The sequence below is a fragment of the Simochromis diagramma genome, unplaced genomic scaffold, assembly GCF_900408965.1.
Source record: "Simochromis diagramma unplaced genomic scaffold, fSimDia1.1 OVJJ01000601.1, whole genome shotgun sequence".
Taxonomy (NCBI): domain Eukaryota; kingdom Metazoa; phylum Chordata; class Actinopteri; order Cichliformes; family Cichlidae; genus Simochromis; species Simochromis diagramma.
Genome location: NW_024387411.1, coordinates 166837 through 190837, shown reverse-complemented (window position 1 = coordinate 190837; position 24001 = coordinate 166837). Strand labels below are relative to the sequence as shown.

Sequence of the window (24001 nt, the reverse complement as noted above, 5' to 3'; positions counted from 1 at the left end):
CATTAAAAATGTTTCATTTGACTGATTTAATTAATTTGTTTGTTTGTTTTTTCTTCCAGACTGAGTGGCTGTAACCTCTCAGAGAGAAGCTGTGATGCTCTGTCCTCAGTTCTCAACTCCCAGTCCTCTAGTCTGAAAGAGCTGGACCTGAGTAACAATGACCTGCGGGATTCAGGAGTGAAGCTTCTGTCTGCTGCACTGCAGAGTCCACATTGTACACTGGAAACTCTCAGGTCAGGATCCAAACATCCCCACTGCTGATCATTAATTATATTATTGTATAAACAACCAAGCTTTATAGAATTGGCAGGTAGGGATGCAACGATACCAATTTTTTCAAACCGATACGATACCGATACTTGGATCTGAGTACTTGGCGATACAGAGTATAAAAAACCGATTCTTCTACCACACACACACACACACACACACACACACACAAATGCAATGAATTGGAAGACAGGTTTTATTTTATTCTCTGCCGATAAAAATTAAAATCTTAATAAAAATGACCACAAAAAAATTCAAGTGAAAAATAAGCACTTCTGTTAAATTATTGCGGAGTGTCCACATTTTAATTTAAACAAAATATCACTGAACTATTGGCACTGTCTCGAGCTTTCAGAATAATAAATAAACACTTCTGTTTGGAATAAAATAAATACAAATTAGGTTTGAGAATAAAATAAACTTTTAAATTATTGCAGAGTGTCCATATTGTAAACAAACAAACAAAATAACGAAAGTATTTGGCATTGATGAACAAACTCCTCATCTGCCCGTGGATCATCAGTCCACTGTGCCGTTAAACCAAGGACTGACATCGCGCACATACTGCTTGTCTTTACCTCTTCAGAAAGTTTTGGCACCATTATCTCCCTGATGTATGGGCGGTTGGGAATTTCATATCGCAGCTCGAGTATGCTTAGAAGGCGGTGCAATCCTATGTTTTCCACGACTGGCATTGGCTGGTCATCCAGAACGATAAAATGAGTCGGAGCCTCTGTTATTTTAACTGCCCGTGGATTTTCTCTTGACATTGTTCATCGCTTTTCCAAAACCTGAGTTAAAAATTGGCTGTTCCGGTCCACACTGCTGACATTTTGTTTAGCCTAGCTACAGCACCCTCCAGTTTCTCTTTTTTACCTGGAGCTGCCAGTCTCACTCATCTAACCATGTGCCTGTTTAGCACGGGATGTCCCCCTAGTGGCCAATCAAAAAACTACAACAGAAATGACAAGCCACCCTCTGATTAATGAATAAGTTAGTATCCGTTCATTGTATTGGTTAACTTTTACGAGTATGAGTACACACACATTTTACAGTATCGGCCCCGATACCCGATACCAGTATCGGTATCAGTGCATCCCTATTGGCAGGTGAACTTTTCTTTATCTTTGGATTGCTTAGGAGATTCTTAATTACTGTCTGAAGATTTTTTACAGTCACATATTTTGTTTTAATGGTAAAACAGAATTATTGTTCAGTTCAATGAGCAGGTAGCTGTGAGATTCATAATAATGAGGTATATTGGTATTAAAGATGACTAAACTTGAACAGTAGCTGTGTGAGTTACTTTGTTTACTCATGTGTGCTGATTTTGTGAGTACTTTAAAGCTGAAGTAAACTTGTAATGAGTTTAATAGAGTTTCTGAAGTAAGTGTACTTGGAGATATTTATGTGTTTACTAAAGTCCAGGAGCAGGAGGCTGTGTGTAGCAAGAGGAACCCAGACCTCAGCTTTGTCTCCTGGTTCTGTTGCTGCTGTTACAGTTTCCCCTCATCGTTCCCTTCAACAGTCTCCTCACTGTAACAAATCAAAGTGTTACTGTATAGATTCACGTCTGAATGTTGCCATGTGCTATTAAAACTAAAGCGATGTTATCCAGGTCACACAGTAACTGACGGTAAATAATGTTTGTGTTGAGCACATCGTACAGGTCAGCTGCTCCACACAGATCTCAGGTTTATATGCTGGAACAGTTTGTGATCATGATGGATAAACCTCACTTCCTCTTTGTTTCATACAGATGTGACATGAACAATAACACATTCATGAAATCCTTTTAGGAGCACAAACACTATTGTAGCTGGAGAATATATTTGAATGTAGGATAATGTAGGGGATCATAAACAACAGTAATAACTAACCACCACATCACCATTTGGGTTGGTAGCTGCATGTTGATTGATGAAGTCATTTTCTTCTTCCTCCATTTCTAACTTATTAACATCAGATTAAAGGCTGCACAGAGACAGGCACTGGACATGTTTAGCCTAGCTTAGTACAAGGACTGGACATGGGGGAAACGGCTCTCATCACTGGATCAAAACATAAAAAACAAATCTGAAGTAAAGTTTTGTTGAAGTGAACTGTGGTGGTGCCCAATGTTCCCTCTAAGCTGTGCGCGTGCGCAGTTGTGCACTGCTGGCACGGTCTCTGCGCACAGAAAATCTGTGTTGCGCACAAAAAAAATATCAAATCTCAATTGAAATTAAAATTAATACTTTAACAATTCTGTTTTGCAGTGTGAGTCAGTAAGTGACCGGCTGCTCCCGTATGGGATTAGAACGATGCCACCTTATCCCATAGTCCAGCCAATGATGCAATTCACATTCGTATATAGCAGGGGTCAGCAACCTTTAACACCCAAAGAGCCACTTGGACCCGGTTTCCACGCAAAAGAAAACACTGGAAGCCGCAAATACTTTTTGAAATCTAAAATCAAGATAACACTGCATATATTGTTTTTTTACCTTTATGCTTTGTGTGAACAACTAAAGTAAGTAAAGTTTATTTATTAAGCGCTTTTCACAGACAGGCAGTCACAAAGCGCTGTACACAAATATTAAAATAAACAATACAATCAATAGACATTATACACAATGTAAAAGATCAAATGTAAATAATGTAAAGAATATAAAATACGTAGATCAACAAAAGGCTTGTTTGAACAGAAAAGTTTTTAACTGCTTTTTAAAAGAATCCACAGACCAACTAAGGTGTGTTGCTTATGAAATCCATGAAGTGCTACAGAGAAAATTACATTTTATTTATGTAATGAACACATTTTGAACAAAAGGAAAGCTGAACTACAATGATCCAGCAAACAAAAACTGCTGTGAGCCGCCACCCTTATATCTCCTTTGGGCTTTTGGAGCCTTGACCTGACTTTTGAAAAATAACTGGGAAAAAAGCACTATGCTGCTAAAAAAGGAAAAATAGATATTTGCAAAATTCTGCCTAAATATGTATTTTACCTGGTTACTGTGTGTGGCGGGGCGTGGTCTGCAGCGCCGCTGCAGGGGACGCACCTGAGCGGCACCCACAATCACGGCTCGCCACCTTCAAGTCTGTGCTCTCTCTGCTGTTGTGTTGTCAGGCTGTGAGCTGCAAAGCTACAGCCGGCTGTGTGCGTACAGCAACCGTGTGTGAAAAGTGGTCAATAAAGAGATGCTGAAAAGCGTGTTCATGCAAACATCGTCGGGTCTGCCGTGATATGTTTACAACGGGACTTCTGCTCCTGAACCTCTGCGCACAGCGTCTGCAAAACGGGGCTTTCATCTTTACACAGGACTGTAAGCTGCCATCTGTGAGGCGTGAGCGCTGTTTGTTTTTAACATAGTTCACGGTGGAGCTGCTGACATAATGTGGATCCGAATATATAAATTGGCCTACCTGGGGTCGAAAGTCTCGATAAATGCACAGCGTTTCAGCAGGTATACCGGCTTCTGTGAGTGTAACACTTATTTTGAGCGGTGAAAAAATAAGATAATATAATTTTATTTTTATATTTCAAAATCACAACAATCTTCCAATTTAGAACTGCAAGTTAAAAAAAGAACTAAACACAAATAAAATACACTTCAGCTAAATACTTATAATTTATTTTCCCAAACCACCCGGAGCCGCAGTATAAGGACTAAAGAGCCGCAGGTTGCCGACTCCTGGTATATATGCAGCTAATCAACATGGTTGACAGGCTATGACAGCGTCCTTATGTGCCGACACCGGTGTTTTAGCTAGCAAAGCGGCGTGGCTGATGTGGAGTGAAGCCACGTTAATGACAACGTGTACAGCCTATTTCCCCAGCCTATTGATCCCTGGGACCTGGTGTTTCCCCCCTTCACGTGTACATAGCGCACCAGTGTGATTAATAAAGTATTGTTGAACCGTGAAAAAAAAAAAATGACAACGTGTGCAACCATTGGAGATGTGAGCAGGACAGACGGAACAATTGATGGAAAAAGTGTGGACTTTATACCAGTTTTTAAATTGTGTTGATCGGCCACGTTGTTTATAACAACGATAGTATTCAGTATTTATTGCAACAAACTTTGTTGTTTGCAAAACTCAGTAACTTTTTGAAGAGTAACTATATAATTAATTCCAACATTGGTCATTATTTACTGTATTGTGCAGACAGAGATACAGACTCTCAAGTCAAGTCAAGTTTATTTATAAAGCACATGTAAAAACAACCGAGGCTGACCAAAGTGCTGTACAATACAAATATAAAATACAATAAAACACAAGTACATAAAACACCTCACTGATAAAACAATAAATTAAAACAATAAGTTAAACCTTGCTAAAAGCCAATGAGAAGAGGTGAGTTTTAAGAGCAGTTTTAAAAGTTCCTAGGCTTGTGGCGAATCTGATGTGAGGAGGTAAACTGTTCCACAGTCTGGGTGCAGCCACAGCAAAAGCCCTCTCTCCCCTAGTCTTTAGTCTGTACCTGGGAACATCTAAAAGCATCAGGTCTGCTGACCTCAAAGATCTCCTGGGCGGTAAATGCTAAGAAGCTCTGCTTCTTAGCATTGCTGCTAGAAACCAGCAGTAAAATTTTAAAATCAATCCTAAAGCAACTGGAAGCCAGTGGAGAGAGCAGAGGACCGGAGTGATGTGGTCTCTCTTTTGGAACCGGTCAGCATGCGAGCAGCACGTTCTGCACCAGTTGGAGGCGATGCAGACAGGAACGATCTAAACCAGCATAAAGGGAGTTACAGTAGTCCAGCCGTGAAGTAATAAAAGCATGGACCACCCTTTCTAGATCGTTCCTGCACAGGTAGGACTTGACTTTAGCTAAAATCCGTAGATGATAAAAAGATCCCTTGACTACTCTCTCCCCGACCACAGACTCATAATACAGTCAGAGCTTTATTTAAAAAAAAGAGAAGAAATGAAGTTGTGTTTAAAAATTGGAGTTCAAGTTATTTTTACTTCCAATAGTGTTAACATGCTACACAGGTCATCAACAAGATTTTTTTTAACTTTCATTGTAAGTGGGCTAAAGCAGTTAATTAAAAGTAGTTTAACATAAATGTAAATGCTGTAATTTGATTATTTTAATAAACATGTAACTTGGATGCTGGCGTGACCACAGTGCACACGTCTGCTGTTGCTCACAGTGGTCCAAGGGACGCTCAGGGAGTTTGTGTGTTCGCTCAGGACACATGAAACATTAGAGGGAACATTGACGGTGACTGGCAGGGAAAAGGGGAATGATAAGACTTACTGTAAATATAAGCTTTTTCATGAGTGGAAATCCACTGTGACTGTGAGCTGCTGCTACAGCCTCCAGATTAGCCAGCAGCTCATCCTGCTCAACATTTTCTCACCTACTTTAATGGAAGTGTGATGTTTTCAGCTGGAGTGATGGTCAGGGTGGCCTCCCTCTCCTCTTCTTCTTCTCCTCTTCCTCTTTCATTTGTAAAGCCACTTCTGCTGCTTTCATTCATTTGGAAGTCCTGTAGCTGAGTTTGGGAGAGACTAACAGCCTCGGCAGCAGAGGGGAGAAAGGCTGTAACACCACCACTTTACTCTGTTTCTACCTGTCACATCATTTTATCAGGAAACAAATATGCTCATGTTTTTACTATGTTTGTCTTGAAGATGTAAGAAGATCACATGGTGCTTTTTATTATTGTGTTGGTTTGTTTCCTGTCTCTTGGATGGAGCCCAGCTGTGCGTGGCCCCTGGGCCTGTGGTCAGAGTGTGTGCTGGATAATCCGGCCCAGGATGAGGCCAAACTGACATGGGATGAAATGTCTGTCACATAATTGAGCCTAATTTAAAAACATCCTCCATAAATATTGAATAATAACAATAATAGTAAAGGGTCAGAAGATGACTTGTTGGAATGAAAATGAGCTTGTAGTTTGTCTGCTTTAATAATGTGACTGGAAAAAGGTGTTGGACTTCAAATATGTCCATTTCTTTCACACTTCACCTTTAAAAGTGAAGCCTTGTGGTTCCTGGAAGGAAAAAGACGACTTTTTCCTGTTTTTATGATAAATGTACGACTTTAATGTGAAACGTTCAGAGTTTTTTCTCTTGTTGTGTTTGTTTGAAGCTGCTTCCTGTTGGCTTCAGCTGTTTGGAGTTTCCATTTTCTAAACTTCTACATTCTGAACCTTCTTCAGCTCTGAACAGATGATGAAACACTGAACGATTTCAAGCACTTTGTCTAATAAACTTACATCTTTCATTCTTTATACAGATTGTGGGACTGTGGTTTTGTCAGAGATCAGCTGTGATTATCTGGCAGCAGCGCTGAAGTCCAACCCCTCGTATCCCAGAGTGCTGGACCTGAGTGGAACCTACAACAACCTGCAGGATTCAGGAGTGAAGCAGCTGTGTGTTCTTCTGGAGAATCCACGATGTCGATTTGAAACTCTGAGGTCAGTCACATGTTTTAGTTTTCAGTTTTTCAGTTTTCAGTTTTATTTGTCAGAACCAGCTTTTGGAGAAACATGAGTATCCTTGCAGGTCAGATCTTATCAGTCACACCTGTTAGTGCAGCTCTCCTCTAGATTGTAGTGCTTGTTAAACTAGGATGATTTTAGGAGCCTGGACCGCAGATCCAACGGAAGATATTACTTGTAAAGGCCAAAGCAACCTATTAGAGGTGTTTGCACTAACATAGATAAATACTCAGATTTACATCTTCATTGTCTCACAAAGGGTTGAAAAGTGAATGTGCACAGAGAGGTTGGTGGTGAGATGGGCACTTCCAGCACTGTAGATGTGTTCCAGCTCAGTGTTCATGGAAATAATCTGGAGAGCAGGATTCCTTGATGAATGTCACATCTTCTTAAAGTTATAATCCACAGGGAAAACTGTGAAACTGTCGATATGATATCTACTCAGCCAATCAGGTGTTTACATGCCCTTCCCTGATCTTTAGCCCCACCTTATTATCACCACCTCTCTCTCTCTTTTACATCTGAATTATCTTCACTTCACATTTCAGTCAGTTCAGATTTCATTAGCGCGTTCACTTTAGCATAATCCATTTTAATCCAAACACCTTTCTCTTTAAACTCTGTTTGTCAGTCACAGTATATCCAATACAATCCTCTTTTTCACTGAGTCACACACATTCGGAGATAAGATAAGATAAAACTTTATTAATCCCTCGGGTGGGTTCCTCTGGGAAATTCTGTTTCCAAAAGCACAGCACCGATAGAAGTTACAGTTACAGAATATTATACACACACACACACACACATATATAAATACAGAGACATATATAAAATAAAATATACGAAGGGGATAAATAGAATAAATAGGAATAATAAATAAAATACAGGTGAATTGCACATGTCAAGTATTGAGGTCTATTGCACCATTGACTATTACAAAAGTATTGCACAAAAGGTATTGCACAGTGAGTTGAAGAGGCACTACAGCTTAGTTGTTCACCCCTCCTTTGTCCTCCTGTTTCCCCTCCCTCTCCCCGCCAGTGAGGAGTTAAACAGTCTGATGGCGTGTGGGACAAAGGAGTTTTTAGTCTGTTAGTTTCTTGTCTTGGGGAGAGCAACCTGTCACTGAACAGACTCTTCTGGTTGTTATGGCCGTGTGCAGAGGATGCCAGCATTGTTCATATGTCCAGCAGTTTCTTTAGTGTCCTTTTCTCTGCCACTGTCACCAGAGTGTCCAGCTTCATGCCGACCACAGAGCCAGCCCTCCTGATCAGTTTCTCCAGCCTGCATGAGTCCTTCTTTGCTGTGCTGCTCCCCCAGCACACCACAGCATAGAAAAGTACTCCAGCAACCACTGACTGGTAAAACATCCTCAGGAGCTTCCTGCAGATGTTAAAAGACCTCAGCCTCTTGAGGAAGTACAGTCGGCTTTGGGCTTTTTATACAGGTGCTCTGTGTTGCATGACCAGTCCAGTTTGTTGTCCACCCACAGCCAGGGTACTTGTACTTGTTGACCACCTCCACCTCCTCCCCCTCTATCTGAACCGGCAGTGGACCTTCTCTGGACCTCCCGAAGTCCACAACCAGTTCCTTAGTCTTTGAGGTGTTGAGTTGCAGGTGGTTTGTGTGACTCCATGCGACAAAGTTCCTCACCAGACTTCTGTACTCCTCTTGCTGATTATCCCACATACACCCCATGATGGCTGTGTCATTTGCAAACTTCTGAATGTGGCATAATTCAGAGTTGTAGCAGAAGTCAGAGGTGTACAGGGTGAAGAGAAGAGGGGACACCACAGTTCCCTGTGGTGCTCCTGTGCTGCTGACCACAGTGTCAGACGTGATGTCCTTCATCCTGACGTACTGTGGTCTGTCGGTGTGGTAGTCGGAGATCCAAGCCACCAGGCAGGGGTCCACCTCCAGCCTGTTCAGTTTTTCCTGAAGCATACAGGGCCGGATGGTATTAAAGGCACTGGAAAAGTCAAGAAACAGGATCCTGACCGTGCCTTTTCCCCCATCCGGGTGTGAGGGGCTCTATGCAGGAGGTACAGGATGGCATCCTCCACTCCGACATCCGCCTTGTATGCAAACTGTAGTGGGTCCTGGGCATGTTGTACCTGTGGTCGGAGGAGGTTGAGGAAGAGCCGCTCTAGAGTCTTCATAAGATGTGACGTCAGTGCCACCGGTCGGAAGTCATTCAGCTCATTGGGCCGGTTCCTTTTGGGGACCGGGACGATGCAGGATGTCTTCCATAGGGCGGGCACTCTCCCAGTCGCAGACAGATCAGAGTGTCCTGTGTGTGCTCTCATTCACTCACACTCACTCTCATATGGCTGAAGTCTGTTTGTACACAGGCTAGTCTGGGACTCTCCACCATTTGACCCTGAAAATCAAGAAGCTTCTTGGATGAGAGGTGAAACGTCTTCAAGAAACTTAAAGAAGTCCAGATGCCTTTTTTTCTAAGTTCTTTAGATGACTGCGAACCTTCACAGACACCTCATCAGTGGGACTCTGAGCTACCAGCCCTTTGCTACAATCACAAAGCTTTTCATTGAAATCAATGATATCAAAGCTGGAATTAAATGAGTCCTACTCTTCTGCTGATTCTGCATCACATTCATCTTTGCTCCCTTGTTCTGCATCCCCACCATGGACTTCATTCCTTTTCAAGCCAGCCTTGAGTGTCCTTTATTCAACCTATGCTCTGCTTTACTTTTAGACCTGATTTTAGCTGCTTTAGCTCTCTTTCAACAAGTTTCTGTGCCTCAATCTTTTTCTTCTCTCCCTCATAACAAGACAGCTTCTTCTGACTGAGAACATGTTGGAGGGATTTACTAACCCAGGGCTGATTTTTGGGGAAAATAGTTCCTGTTTTCAAAGTAATCTCCATTTTTCCCAGAAAGAAATGTAAGTAGAAATAAATGATCTAAGTGAGAACATGAGCCTTTAAAAAGGCTCTTCTGAGGCTGCTGCCAGTGGTCAAAGCCTCCAACAAAGCTCTGTAAGTAAATATGTGATCATAGCTTTAGTTTTTAAATGTTTATTCTAGTTAACACAGATCAGGTGGAACAACTCAAATAAAATATCAAAAATATTAAGTGGTCATCGGTACAGATATTGTTCAATACTGAATACATTGGAGCACAAATTGTCCACATTTCTGAAATATTTCTGGGTGTAACTGTTACCAAAGTGCAAATTTAGACCTGGCCTGTGGTGTTATCTAAGTGATATCATCAATTCTACTAAAACAAATACAAAATAAAGAAGTTTGACACATTTTGTTGATATCAAAAGCACGCTGAACAATTCAGTGTTGTTTTAACTGCTGTTCTCTCTTCACTTCTTCTCCTCTGATTCTCTCCACATGTTGCTCTGCATAAGTGCTCAGTTTTCCTGACAAAACAGATTAAATATTGCTAAAATAATAGTATCTCATTACACTTCAACATAAGTGTTTATTTTGTGTAATTGGTTTATTTGTTATTTCAGACTGAGTCATTGGACCTGTCAGAGAAAGCTGTGACGCTCCGGCTCACTGCCAGTGGTCAAAGCCTCCAACAAAGCTCTGTGAGTACATTTGTACTCATGTCTTTACTTTTAACATCCAACTGTGTCAGTAATTTATTTCACCAGGCTTTCTGTCTTTGTATGAATTTGTAAAGTTTTGGGATTTCTCCAATACAACTGTAACCTCTTTGATGCCTCCAGAACTCGAGACGCTGGATTCACCATAAACTCTGATCATCACTGCTGCTGTTATGTTATCAGTCTTTGTTTAAACACTTAGGGTGCATGTGCCTGATGTTGCTATACTTTATATTCACATGCATGCTCCTAGATACATTTCTACTGCAGGTCTATTTTTAGTCACAAATGTTGGTGAAACCCTTGCTTTTACATGCATGGTGGGTCCTGCATTAAAGAAAGCATTTGAATTACTCAGTGAATCACGGCAGCCAGAGAAACATCCTTAGTTCCACTTTAAACTAAACTCTGCTTCGGTCTTCCACAGTGTGTTTGTTGTTTCTTTGTTGTTGTTGGCCTGCTCTCTCCTCTCACTCCAATCTGGTTGCAGCAGATGTTTGTCCCTCCCTGAACCTGCAGACTTGGGTGCAGCACCTCAGTTCATCTTCAGTCTGAAACCAGCTGTTGTAGCTATATCCCCTCAAGCACACCTTCCCTGATCATCTCTGCTGTGGTTGCTATAAAATGTAATCTTGAGTAAAAAAAAAAGTACAAAAAACCTCAAGTCAGACTTGATGCCATTTATTGGCAGCATGGTGCCTGTTTGATGATAAACTGCAGCACAGTCTAAAGCAAACCTTCTGACTTTATTGACTTTATGCATGTATATATTCTTCCTGTTCACCTTGGACACACAACAGCTCTCTGTTTGTTGTGATTGGATCTAGAACAGCCAACACATCCTAATCTAGATGATTTTTAAGGTGGTATCTGGGAGGAAAAGTTAAGAATCAGCTTGGATGGCCTGTACTGTATGATGGCCTTCATTGCACCACATTGATAGCCATGCAGGGTGGTTCACTCCTTGGGCAAGAAGACTGAGGAGTGAGCCACCCTTGGTCAAAGCTTGGCCATTCAAGCTTACTGTTTTCCCCTTTTTGGTTGATGATAGTATTTTTTTTTTTTTGACTTATAGTCATCATTGTCTCCAAATTAACTCACACACTGCTGACTGCTGTAGCTTACCTGGCTGAGCAGGTGACCCATGTACTGAAAGTTAGAGTCGTGACTCCAGGGCCTGGTTTGAGTCTGCCCAAGACCATTTCCTGTGTGTTATTCTCCTCACTTCTCCCTCCCTTCCTGTCTTCTTTGTCCTATACAGTGAAGACAAAAGGCCTCAAGTTCTGAAAACTCTTCCCCTTCATCATCTTCCATCTCTCTCATCTAAATTCCCCAGTATTCTCTGAGTAGAGAATCTTTTCACAATCTTGAATGATAAGGATTCAAGTGGGTAAAGTTATTTATTTGTTGTGTTCCTATTTGCAGCTGGGATAGATTGTGAAAAACTCTCGGCTGCCAAAATTACACCCAGTTTAGAAGAAAAACATTGAGTGAAGTGTTTGTTTCATCATCCTTCACAACTCCTCAACCAGGTGTCACAAAGTGCAGCAGGACAGTACAAAGCATGTCATACTGGATGGCTGCAACAACCAGAGTTTTACCTACCTTTGGTATTTCTTGACAGCATGAGCGTAATATTTACTGAACAGAGTCGTCTTCTGTAATCTTTTCAGATTCAGATTCAGAACACTGTATTTATTTTCAAGGGGCAATTAGGATACTGACCTTGCCAACCGTACATACAATACACAAACATCACATTGGGGAGACAGGTAAGGCTAGGTAGCTGGCCGGTCAGCCGCTAGAGCAGCGACCTGGAACCGAACAGCAGAAAATGCACAACATCAGGAAAGATGAGGAGAAAAAAGAACTCCCCCCAGACTGAGCTCCAACAGGGAGATCAGTTTGAGAACAGAAAAAAATGACCTTAGCGCAGAACACATGAAAACTCTTAATGCGCCATAGAAACACATGACAAGTAACAGGGATGGGTAAAAGGTGAGAGACAGCCGGTGTAGACAGCGCATCCGGGCCTGCAGCATTTGCGCTGGTCCCCTCCACCCACCGTCTGCACCGGAAGGGGATAAGCATGCTTAGGATGGGAAGGAACAGTCTAAACACCGTCTGTTATCAGGGTGAGATTTGTTATGTTCAGCTCCAGCCTTGAGACCACAGCTGGTGCCGGTATGTTAGCCGCATGAAATGATGGTGGTTTTCTTTGGTGCGAACAACTGCATGTCAATTTCACAGCTGATCTAACAGTCTGTCACTCGTCTCTCAATCTCCCGTTGGAGAGCCACGAGCTTCTCCGAGAGGTTATCAGTTTTGCGCTCAAAGAGCAAAGTCTGAGAACTCACGACCGCCATGAGCTTCTTCAATATCTTATCCGTGCTGCGTTCAATGAGCCCATTTTGAGAAGTCACGACCCGTCCCATTGTTTCAGTCACAGCGGGCAGCCTTGTGGGGTTTTGAACAGCTGATTCCGCTTTCTTTAATCTTCAGTAAGCCAGGGCCAAGCCAGCTCAGATCAGCAAGAACCCTTTGCTGCTGTGAATGTCCGTGCTGCTATATTTCAGTATCAGGCTCTAAATGTACAAATGGATCTGAGAAGATTTCCAATCATGTTTCTACTAGATTTACAGTTTGTTTTCATGTCGTCTGACTCAGAAGGTGGAGCAGGTGGAGCTTACAAGGAGTAAGTGCTGATATAGAAGAAGAGTTGTGTTTTAATGAAGCTATTTAGTTAACCAATATTTGTATTGCATGCTGGCATTAAAAATGTTTCATTTGACTGATTTAATTAATTTGTTTGGTTTTTTTTTTCTTCCAGACTGAGTGGCTGTAACCTCTCAGAGAGAAGCTGTGATGCTCTGTCCTCAGTTCTCAACTCCCAGTCCTCTAGTCTGAAAGAGCTGGACCTGAGTAACAATGACCTGTGGGATTCAGGAGTGAAGCTTCTGTCTGCTGCACTGCAGAGTCCACATTGTACACTGGAAACTCTCAGGTTAGGATCCAAACATCCCCACTGCTGATCATTAAATTATATTATTGTATAAGCAACCAAGCTTTATAGAATTGGCAGGTAGGGATGCAACGATACCAATTTTTTCAAACCAATACGATACCGATACTTGGATCTGAGTACTTGGCGATACAGAGTATAAAAACCGATTCTTCTACCACACACACACACACACACACACACACACACACACACACACACACACACACACACACAATGCAATGAATTGGAAGACAGGTTTTATTTTATTCTCTGCCGATAAAAATTAAAATCTTAATAAAAATGACCACAAAAAAATTTCAAGTGAAAAATAAGCACTTCTGTTAAATTATTGCGGAGTGTCCACATTGTAATTTAACAAAATATCACTGAACTATTGGCACTGTCTCGAGCTTTCAGAATAATAAATAAACACTTCTGTTTGGAATAAAATAAATACAAATTAGGTTTGAGAATAAAATAAACTTTTAAATTATTGCAGAGTGTCCATATTGTAAACAAACAAACAAAATAACGAAAGTATTTGGCATTGACGAACAAACTCCTCATCTGCCCGTGGATCATCAGTCCACTGTGCCGTTAAACCGAGGACTGACATCGCGCACACACTGCTGTCTTTACCTCTTCAGAAAGTTTTGGCACCATTATCTCCCTGATGTATGGGCGGCTGGGAATTTCATATCGCGGCTCGAGTGTGCTTAGAAGGCGGTGCAATCCTATGTTTTCCACGACTGGCATTGGCTGGTCATCCAGAACGATAAAATGAGTCGGAGCCTCTGTTATTTTAACTGCCCGTGGATTTTCTCTTGACATTGTTCATCGCTTTTCCAAAACCTGAGTTAAAAATTGGCTGTTCCGGTCCACACTGCTGACATTTTGTTTAGCCTAGCTACAGCACCCTCCAGTTTCTCTTTTTTACCTGGAGCTGCCAGTCTCACTCATCTAACCATGTGCCTGTTTAGCACGGGATGTCCCCCTAGTGGCCAATCAAAAAACTACAACAGAAATGACAAGCCACCCTCTGATTAATGAAATAAGTTAGTATCCGTTCATGGTATTGGTTAACTTTTACGAGTATGAGTACACACACATTTTACAGTATCGGCCCCGATACCCGATACCAGTATCGGTATCAGTGCATCCCTATTGGCAGGTGAACTTTTCTTTATCTTTGGATTGCTTAGGAGATTCTTAATTACTGTCTGAAGATTTTTTACAGTCACATATTTTGTTTTAATGGTAAAACAGAATTATTGTTCAGTTCAATGAGCAGGTAGCTGTGAGATTCATAATAATGAGGTATATTGGTATTAAAGATGACTAAACTTGAACAGTAGCTGTGTGAGTTACTTTGTTTACTCATGTGTGCTGATGTTGTGAGTAATTTAAAGCTGAAGTAAACTTGTAATGAGTTTAATAGAGTTTCTGAAGTAAGTGTACTTGGAGATATTTATGTGTTTACTAAAGTCCAGGAGCAGGAGGCTGTGTGTAGCATAGAGGAACCCAGACCTCAGCTTTGTCTCCTGGGTTCTGTTGCTGCTGTTACAGTTTCCCCTCATCGTTCCCTTCAACAGTCTCCTCACTGTAACAAATCAAAGTGTTACTGTATAGATTCACGTCTGAATGTTGCCATGTGCTATTAAAACTAAAAGCGATGTTTCAGTCACACAGTAACTGACGGTAAATAATGTTTGTGTTGAGCACATCGTACAGGTCAGCTGCTCCACACAGATCTCAGGTTTATATGCTGGAACAGTTTGTGATCATGATGGATAAACCTCACTTCCTCTTTGTTTCATACAGATGTGACATGAACAATAACACATTCATGAAATCCTTTTAGGAGCACAAACACTATTGTAGCTGGAGAATATATTTGAATGTAGGATAATGTAGGGGATCATAAACAACAGTAATAACTAACCACCACATCACCATTTGGGTTGGTAGCTGCATGTTGATTGATGAAGTCATTTTCTTCTTCCTCCATTTCTAACTTATTAACATCAGATTAAAGGCTGCACAGAGACAGGCACTGGACATGTTTTAGCCTAGCTTAGTACAAGGACTGGACATGGGGGAAACGGCTCTCATCACTGGATCAAAACATGAAAACAAATCTGAAGTAAAGTTTTGTTGAAGTGAACTGTGGTGGTGCCCAATGTTCCCTCTAAGCTGTGCGCGTGCGCAGTTGTGCACTGCTGGCACGGTCTCTGCGCACAGAAAATCTGTGTTGCGCACAAAAAAAATATCAAATCTCAATTGAAATTAAAATTAATACTTTAACAATTCTGTTTTGCAGTGTGAGTCAGTAAGTGACCGGCTGCTCCCGTATGGGATTAGAACGATGCCACCTTATCCCATAGTCCAGCCAATGATGCAATTCACATTCGTATATAGCAGGGGTCAGCAACCTTTAACACCCAAAGAGCCACTTGGACCCGGTTTCCACGCAAAAGAAAACACTGGAAGCCGCAAATACTTTTTGAAATCTAAAATCAAGATAACACTGCATATATTGTTTTTTTACCTTTATGCTTTGTGTGAACAACTAAAGTAAGTAAAGTTTATTTATTAAGCGCTTTTCACAGACAGGCAGTCACAAAGCGCTGTACACAAATATTAAAATAAACAATACAATCAATAGACATTATACACAATGTAAAAGATCAAATGTAAATAATGTAAAGAATATAAAATACGTAGATCAACAAAAGGCTTGTTTGAACAGAAAAGTTTTTAACTGCTTTTTAAAAGAATCCACAGACCAACTAAGGTGTGTTGCTTATGAAATCCATGAAGTGCTACAGAGAAAATTACATTTTATTTATGTAATGAACACATTTTGAACAAAAGGAAAGCTGAACTACAATGATCCAGCAAACAAAAACTGCTGTGAGCCGCCACCCTTATATCTCCTTTGGGCTTTTGGAGCCTTGACCTGACTTTTGAAAAATAACTGGGAAAAAAGCACTATGCTGCTAAAAAAGGAAAAATAGATATTTGCAAAATTCTGCCTAAATATGTATTTTACCTGGTTACTGTGTGTGGCGGGGCGTGGTCTGCAGCGCCGCTGCAGGGGACGCACCTGAGCGGCACCCGCAATCACGGCTCGCCACCTTCAAGTCTGTGCTCTCTCTGCTGTTGTTGGTGTGTGTCAGGCTGTGAGCTGCAAAGCTACAGCCGGCTGTGTGCGTACAGCAACCGTGTGTGAAAAGTGGTCAATAAAGAGATGCTGAAAAGCGTGTTCATGCAAACATCGTCGGGTCTGCCGTGATATGTTTACAACGGGACTTCTGCTCCTGAACCTCTGCGCACAGCGTCTGCAAAACGGGGCTTTCATCTTTACACAGGACTGTAAGCTGCCATCTGTGAGGCGTGAGCGCTGTTTGTTTTTAACATAGTTCACGGTGGAGCTGCTGACATAATGTGGATCCGAATATATAAATTGGCCTACCTGGGGTCGAAAGTCTCGATAAATGCACAGCGTTTCGGCAGGTATACCGGCTTCTGCGAGTGTAACACTTATTTTGAGCGGTGAAAAAATAAGATAATATAATTTTATTTTTATATTTCAAAATCACAACAATCTTCCAATTTAGAACTGCAAGTTAAAAAAAGAACTAAACACAAATAAAATACACTTCAGCTAAATACTTATAATTTATTTTCCCAAACCACCCGGAGCCGCAGTATAAGGACTAAAGAGCCGCAGGTTGGCGACTCCTGGTATATATGCAGCTAATCAACATGGTTGACAGGCTATGACAGCGTCCTTATGTGCCGACACCGGTGTTTTAGCTAGCAAAGCGGCGTGGCTGATGTGGAGTGAAGCCACGTTAATGACAACGTGTACAGCCTATTTCCCCAGCCTATTGATCCCTGGGACCTGGTGTTTCCCCCCCTTCACGTGTACATAGCGCACCAGTGTGATTAATAAAGTATTGTTGAACCGTGAAAAAAAAAAAAATGACAACGTGTACAACCATTGGAGATGTGAGCAGGACAGACGGAACAATTGATGGAAAAAGTGTGGACTTTATACCAGTTTTTAAATTGTGTTGATCGGCCACGTTGTTTATAACAACGATAGCATTCAGTATTTATTGCAACAAACTTTGTTGTTTGCAAAACTCAGTAACTTTTTTGAAGAAGTAACTATATAATTAATTTCCCAACATTGGTCATTATTTACTGTATTTTGCAGACAGAGTTACAGACTCTCAAGTCAAGTCAAGTTTATTTATAAAGCACATTTAAAAACAACCGAGGCTGACCAAAGTGCTGTACAATACAAATATAAAATACAATAAAACACAAGTACATAAAACACCTCACTGATAAAACAATAAATTAAAACAATAAGTTAAACTTTGCTAAAAGCCAATGAGAAGAGGTGAGTTTTAAGAGCAGTTTTAAAAGTTCCTAGGCTTGTGGAGAATCTGATGTGAGGAGGTAAACTGTTCCACAGTCTGGGTGCAGCCACAGCAAAAGCCCTCTCTCCCCTAGTCTTTAGTCTGTACCTGGGAACATCTAAAAGCATCAGGTCTGCTGACCTCAAAGATCTCCTGGGGCGGTAAATGCTAAGAAGCTCTGCTTCTTAGCATTGCTGCTAGAAACCAGCAGTAAAATTTTAAAATCAATCCTAAAAGCAACTGGAAGCCAGCGGAGAGAGCAGAGGACCGGAGTGATGTGGTCTCTCTTTTTGGAACCGGTCAGCATGTGAGCAGCAACGTTCTGCACCAGTTGGAGGCGATGCAGACAGGAACGATCTAAACCAGCATAAAGGGAGTTACAGTAGTCCAGCCGTGAAGTAATAAAAGCATGGACCACCCTTTCTAGATCGTTCCTGCACAGGTAGGACTTGACTTTAGCTAAAATCCGTAGATGATAAAAAGATCCCTTGACTACTCTCTCCCCGACCACAGACTCATAATACAGTCAGAGCTTTATTTAAAAAAAAAGAGAAGAAATGAAGTTGTGTTTTAAAATTGGAGTTCAAGTTATTTTTACTTCCAATAGTGTTAACATGCTACACAGGTCATCAACAAGATTTTTTTTTAACTTTTCATTGTAAGTGGGCTAAAGCAGTTAATTAAAAGTAGTTTAACATAAATGTAAATGCTGTAATTTGATTATTTTAATAAACATGTAACTTGGATGCTGGCGTGACCACAGTGCACACTTCTGCTGTTGCTCACAGTGGTCCAAGGGACGCTCAGGGAGTTTGTGTGTTCGCTCAGACACATGAAACATTAGAGGGAACATTGACGGTGACTGGCAGGGAAAAGGGGAATGATAAGACTTACTGTAAATATAAGCTTTTTCATGAGTGGAAATCCACTGTGACTGTGAGCTGCTGCTACAGCCTCCAGATTAGCCAGCAGCTCATCCTGCTCAACATTTTCTCACCAACTTTAATGGAAGTGTGATGTTTTCAGCTGGAGTGATGGTCAGGGTGGCCTCCCTCTCCTCTTCTTCTTCTCCCCTTTCTCTTTCATTTGTAAAGCCACTTCTGCTGCTTTCATTCATTTGGAAGTCCTGTAGCTGAGTTTGGGAGAGACTAACAGCCTCGGCAGCAGAGGGGAGAAAGGCTGTAACACCACCACTTTACTCTGTTCTACCTGTCACATCATTTTATCAGGAAACAAATATTCTCATGTTTTTACTATGTTTGTCTTGAAGATGTAAGAAGATCACATGGTGCTTTTTATTATTGTGTTGGTTTGTTTCCTGTCTCTTGGATGGAGCCCAGCTGTGCGTGGCCCCTGGGCCTGTGGTCAGAGTGTGTGCTGGATAATCTGGCCCAGGATGAGGCCAAACAGACATGGGATGAAATGTCTGTCACATATTTGAGCCTAATTTAAAAACATCCTCCATAAATGTTGAATAATAACAATAATAATAAAGGGCCAGAACATGACTTGTTGGAATGAAAATGAGCTTGTAGTTTGTCTGCTTTAATAATGTGACTGGAAAAAGGTGTTGGACTTCAAATATGTCCATTTCTTTCACACTTCACCTTTAAAAGTGAAGCCTTGTGGTTCCTGGAAGGAAAAACACGACTTTTTCATGTTTTTATGATAAATGTACGACTTTAATGTGAAACGTTCAGAGTTTTTTCTCTTTTTGTGTTTGTTTGAAGCTGCTTCCTGTTGGCTTCAGCTGTTTGGAGTTTCCATTTTCTAAACTTCTACATTCTGAACCTTCTTCAGCTCTGAACAGATGATGAAACACTGAACGATTTCAAGCACTTTGTCTAATAAACTTACATCTTTCATTCTTTATACAGATTGTGGGACTGTGGTTTGTCAGAGATCAGCTGTGATTATCTGGCAGCAGCGCTGAAGTCCAACCCCTCGTATCCCAGAGTGCTGGACCTGAGTGGAACCTACAACAACCTGCAGGATTCAGGAGTGAAGCAGCTGTGTGTTCTTCTGGAGAATCCACGATGTCGATTTGAAACTCTGAGGTCAGTCACATGTTTTAGTTTTCAGTTTTTCAGTTTTCAGTTTTATTTGTCAGAACCAGCTTTTGGAGAAACATGAGTATCCTTGCAGGTCAGATCTCATCAGTCACACCTGTTAGTGCAGCTCTCCTCTAGATTGTAGTGCTTGTTAAACTAGGATGATTTTAGGAGCCTGGACCGCAGATCCAACGGAAGATATTACTTGGAAAGGCCAAAGCAACCTATTAGAGGTGTTTGCACTAACATAGATAAATACTCAGATTTACATCTTCATTGTCTCACAAAGGGTTGAAAAGTGAATGTGCACAGAGAGGTTGGTGGTGAGATGGGCACTTCCAGCACTGTAGATGTGTTCCAGCTCAGTGTTCATGGAAATAATCTGGAGAGCAGGATTCCTTGATGAATGTCACATCTTCTTAAAGTTATAATCCACAGGGAAAACTGTGAAACTGTCGATCTGATATCTACTCAGCCAATCAGGTGTTTACATGCCCTTCCCTGATCTTTAGCCCCACCTTATTATCACCACCTCTCTCTCTCTTTTACATCTGAATTATCTTCACTTCACATTTCAGTCAGTTCAGATTTCATTAGCGCGTTCACTTTAGCATAATCCATTTTAATCCAAACACCTTTCTCTTTATACTCTGTTTGTCAGTCACAGTATATCCAATACAATCCTCTTTTTCACTGAGTCACACACATTCGGAGATAAGATAAGATAAGATAAAACTTTATTAATCCCTCGGGTGGGTTCCTCTGGGAAATTCTGTTTCCAAAAGCACAGCACCGATAGAAGTTACAGTTACAGAATATTATACACACACACACACACACACACATATATATAAATACAGAGACATATATAAATAAAATATACGAAGGGGATAAATAGAATAAATAGGAATAAAAATAAAAATACAGGTGAATTGCACATTTCAAGTATTGAGGTCTATTGCACCATTGACTATTAACAAAAGTATTGCACAAAAGGTATTGCACAGTGAGGTGAAGAGGCACTACAGCTTAGTTGTTCCCCCCTCCTTTGTCCTCCTGTTTCCCCTCCCTCTCCCCTCCAGTGAGGAGTTAAACAGTCTGATGGCGTGTGGGACAAAGGAGTTTTTAAGTCTGTTAGTTCTTGTCTTGGGGAGAAGCAACCTGTCACTGAACAGACTCTTCTGGTTGTTAATGGCCGTGTGCAGAGGATGCCCAGCATTGTTCATAATGTCCAGCAGTTTCTTTAGTGTCCTCTTCTCTGCCACTGTCACCAGAGTGTCCAGCTTCATGCCGACCACAGAGCCAGCCTTCCTGATCAGTTTCTCCAGCCTGGATGAGTCCTTCTTTGCTGTGCTGCTCCCCCAGCACACCACAGCGTAGAAAAGTACTCCAGCAACCACTGACTGGTAAAACATCCTCAGGAGCTTCCTGCAGATGTTAAAAGACCTCAGCCTCCTGAGGAAGTACAGTCGGCTTTGGGCTTTTTTATACAGGTGCTCTGTGTTGCATGACCAGTCCAGTTTGTTGTCCACCCACAGCCCAGGGTACTTGTACTTGTTGACCACCTCCACCTCCTCCCCCTCTATCTGAACCGGCAGTGGACCTTCTCTGGACCTCCCGAAGTCCACAACCAGTTCCTTAGTCTTTGAGGTGTTGAGTTGCAGGTGGTTTGTGTGACTCCATGCGGCAAAGTTCCTCACCAGACTTCTGTACTCCTCTTGCTGATTATCCCACATACACCCCATGATGGCTGTGTCATTTGCAAACTTCTGAATGTGGCATAATTCAGAGTTGTAGCAGAAGTCAGAGGTGTACAGGGTGAAGAGAAGAGGGGACACCACAGTTCCCTGTGGTGCTCCTGTGCTGCTGACCACAGTGTCAGACGTGATGTCCTTCAGCCTGACGTACTGTGGTCTGTCGGTGTGGTAGTCGGAGATCCAAGCCACCAGGCAGGGGTCCACCTCCATCCTGTTCAGTTTTTCCTGAAGCATACAGGGCCGGATGGTATTAAAGGCACTGGAAAAGTCAAGAAACAGGATCCTGACCGTGCCTTTTCCCCCATCCAGGTGTGAGTGGGCTCTATGCAGGAGGTACAGGATGGCATCCTCCACTCCGACATCCGCCTTGTATGCAAACTGTAGTGGGTCCTGGGCATGTTGTACCTGTGGTCGGAGGAGGTTGAGGAAGAGCCGCTCTAGAGTCTTCATAAGATGTGACGTCAGTGCCACCGGTCGGAAGTCATTCAGCTCATTGGGCCGTTTCCTTTTGGGGACCGGGACGATGCAGGATGTCTTCCATAGGGCGGGCACTCTCCCCAGTCGCAGACAGATCAGAGTGTCCTGTGTGTGCTCTCATTCACTCACACTCACTCTCATATGGCTGAAGTCTGTTTGTACACAGGCTAGTCTGGGACTCTCCACCATTTGACCCTAAAAATCAAGAAGCTTCTTGGATGAGAGGTGAAACGTCTTCAAGAAACTTAAAGAAGTCCAGATGCCTTTTTTTCTAAGTTCTTTAGATGACTGCGAACCTTCACAGACACCTCATCAGTGGGACTCTGAGCTACCAGCCCTTTGCTACAATCACAAAGCTTTTCATTGAAATCAATGATATCAAAGCTGGAATTAAATGAGTCCTACTCTTCTGCTGATTCTGCATCACATTCATCTTTGCTCCTTGTTCTGCATCCCCACCATGGACTTCATTCCTTTCCAAGCCAGCCTTGAGTGTCCTTTATTCAACCTATGCTCTGCTTTACTTTTAGACCTGATTTTAGCTGCTTTAGCTCTCTTTCAACAAGTTTCTGTGCCTCGATCTTTTTCTTCTCTCCCTCATAACAAGACAGCTTCTTCTGACTGAGAACATGTTGGAGGGATTTACTAACCCAGGGCTGATTTTTGGGGAAAATAGTTCCTGTTTTCAAAGTAATCCCCATTTTTCCCAGAAAGAAATGTAAGTAGAAATAAATGATCTAAGTGAGAACATGAGCCTTTAAAAAGGCTCTTCTGAGGCTGCTGCCAGTGGTCAAAGCCTCCAACAAAGCTCTGTAAGTAAATATGTGATCATAGCTTTAGTTTTTAAATGTTTATTCTAGTTAACACAGATCAGGTGGAACAACTCAAATAAAATATCAAAAATATTAAGTGGTCATCGGTACAGATATTGTTCAATACTGAATACATTGGAGCACAAATTGTCCACATTTCTGAAATATTTCTGGGTGTAACTGTTACCAAAGTGCAATTTAGACCTGGCCTGTGGTTGTTATCTAAGTGATAATCATCAATTCTACTAAAACAAATACAAAATAAAGAAGTTTGACACATTTTGTTGATATCAAAAGCACGCTGAACAATTCAGTGTTGTTTTACTGCTGTTCTCTCTTCACTTCTTCTCCTCTGATTCTCTCCACATGTTGCTCTGCATAAGTGCTCAGTTTCCTGACAAAAACAAGATTAAATATTGCTAAAAATAATAGTATCTCATTACACTTCAACATAAGTGTTTTATTTGTGTAATTGTTTATCTGTTATTTTTCAGACTGAGTCACTGTGACCTGTCAGAGAGAAGCTGTGAAGCTCTGGCCTCAGGTCTCAGCTCTCAGACCTCTAATCTGAGACAGCTGGACCTGAGTAACATTAACCTGAAGGATTCAGGCGTGAAGCTTCTGTCTGAAGGACTGAAGAGTCCACACTGTACACTCGAAACTCTCAGGTAAGATCAAGCATTTTTCTTTCATCAACTGACAGAATTAGCAGATTAATAATAAGGCAGTCCTCTAATAAGAGGAGAAGTGGAGGTGTTTTGAAGGGCAACATACTCTTATGTTAACAAGACAGGAAGTAGTTCCTGGGAACTGCTTCCTTTGTTATTGTCTAAGTAGAAACATGATGGTAAAACAGTGATGCAGAGGTGAATCCACAGCACACAACACAACAATGCTGTTGCGTGCTGAAAGCAGACTTCTCACAGATTCTGAGACTGCAGGTTTCATCACTGTCCAACCAAAATTCACTGAACCAGCAGTAAATGAACGTCCAAAACTACACTTCATGTTTAAAAAACAGATGATCAGGGGGATTTGTGTTTACATCTTTTTTGTGTGATCTGTTCACCTGCTGTTTCAGCTGTTTGGTGGTTGTTGAGATGGTTTTGTGAACTTTTAGCTGAGATTCTGACATTTCTGTAGATACCACAATTTCTAATCACGTCTCGCCTCGA

General features: G+C 41.6%; 1 long non-coding RNA gene across 1 annotated transcript; it reads left to right on the top strand.

Moving 5' to 3' along the window:
* The first annotated feature begins 13158 nt into the window (after positions 1-13158).
* On the top strand, positions 13159-23838 carry LOC120720811. Its single transcript, XR_005693051.1, has 3 exons — positions 13159-13296; positions 19607-19786; positions 23321-23838. It is a non-coding gene; the product is annotated as an uncharacterized LOC120720811 (long non-coding RNA).
* Positions 23839-24001: the final 163 nt, after the last annotated feature.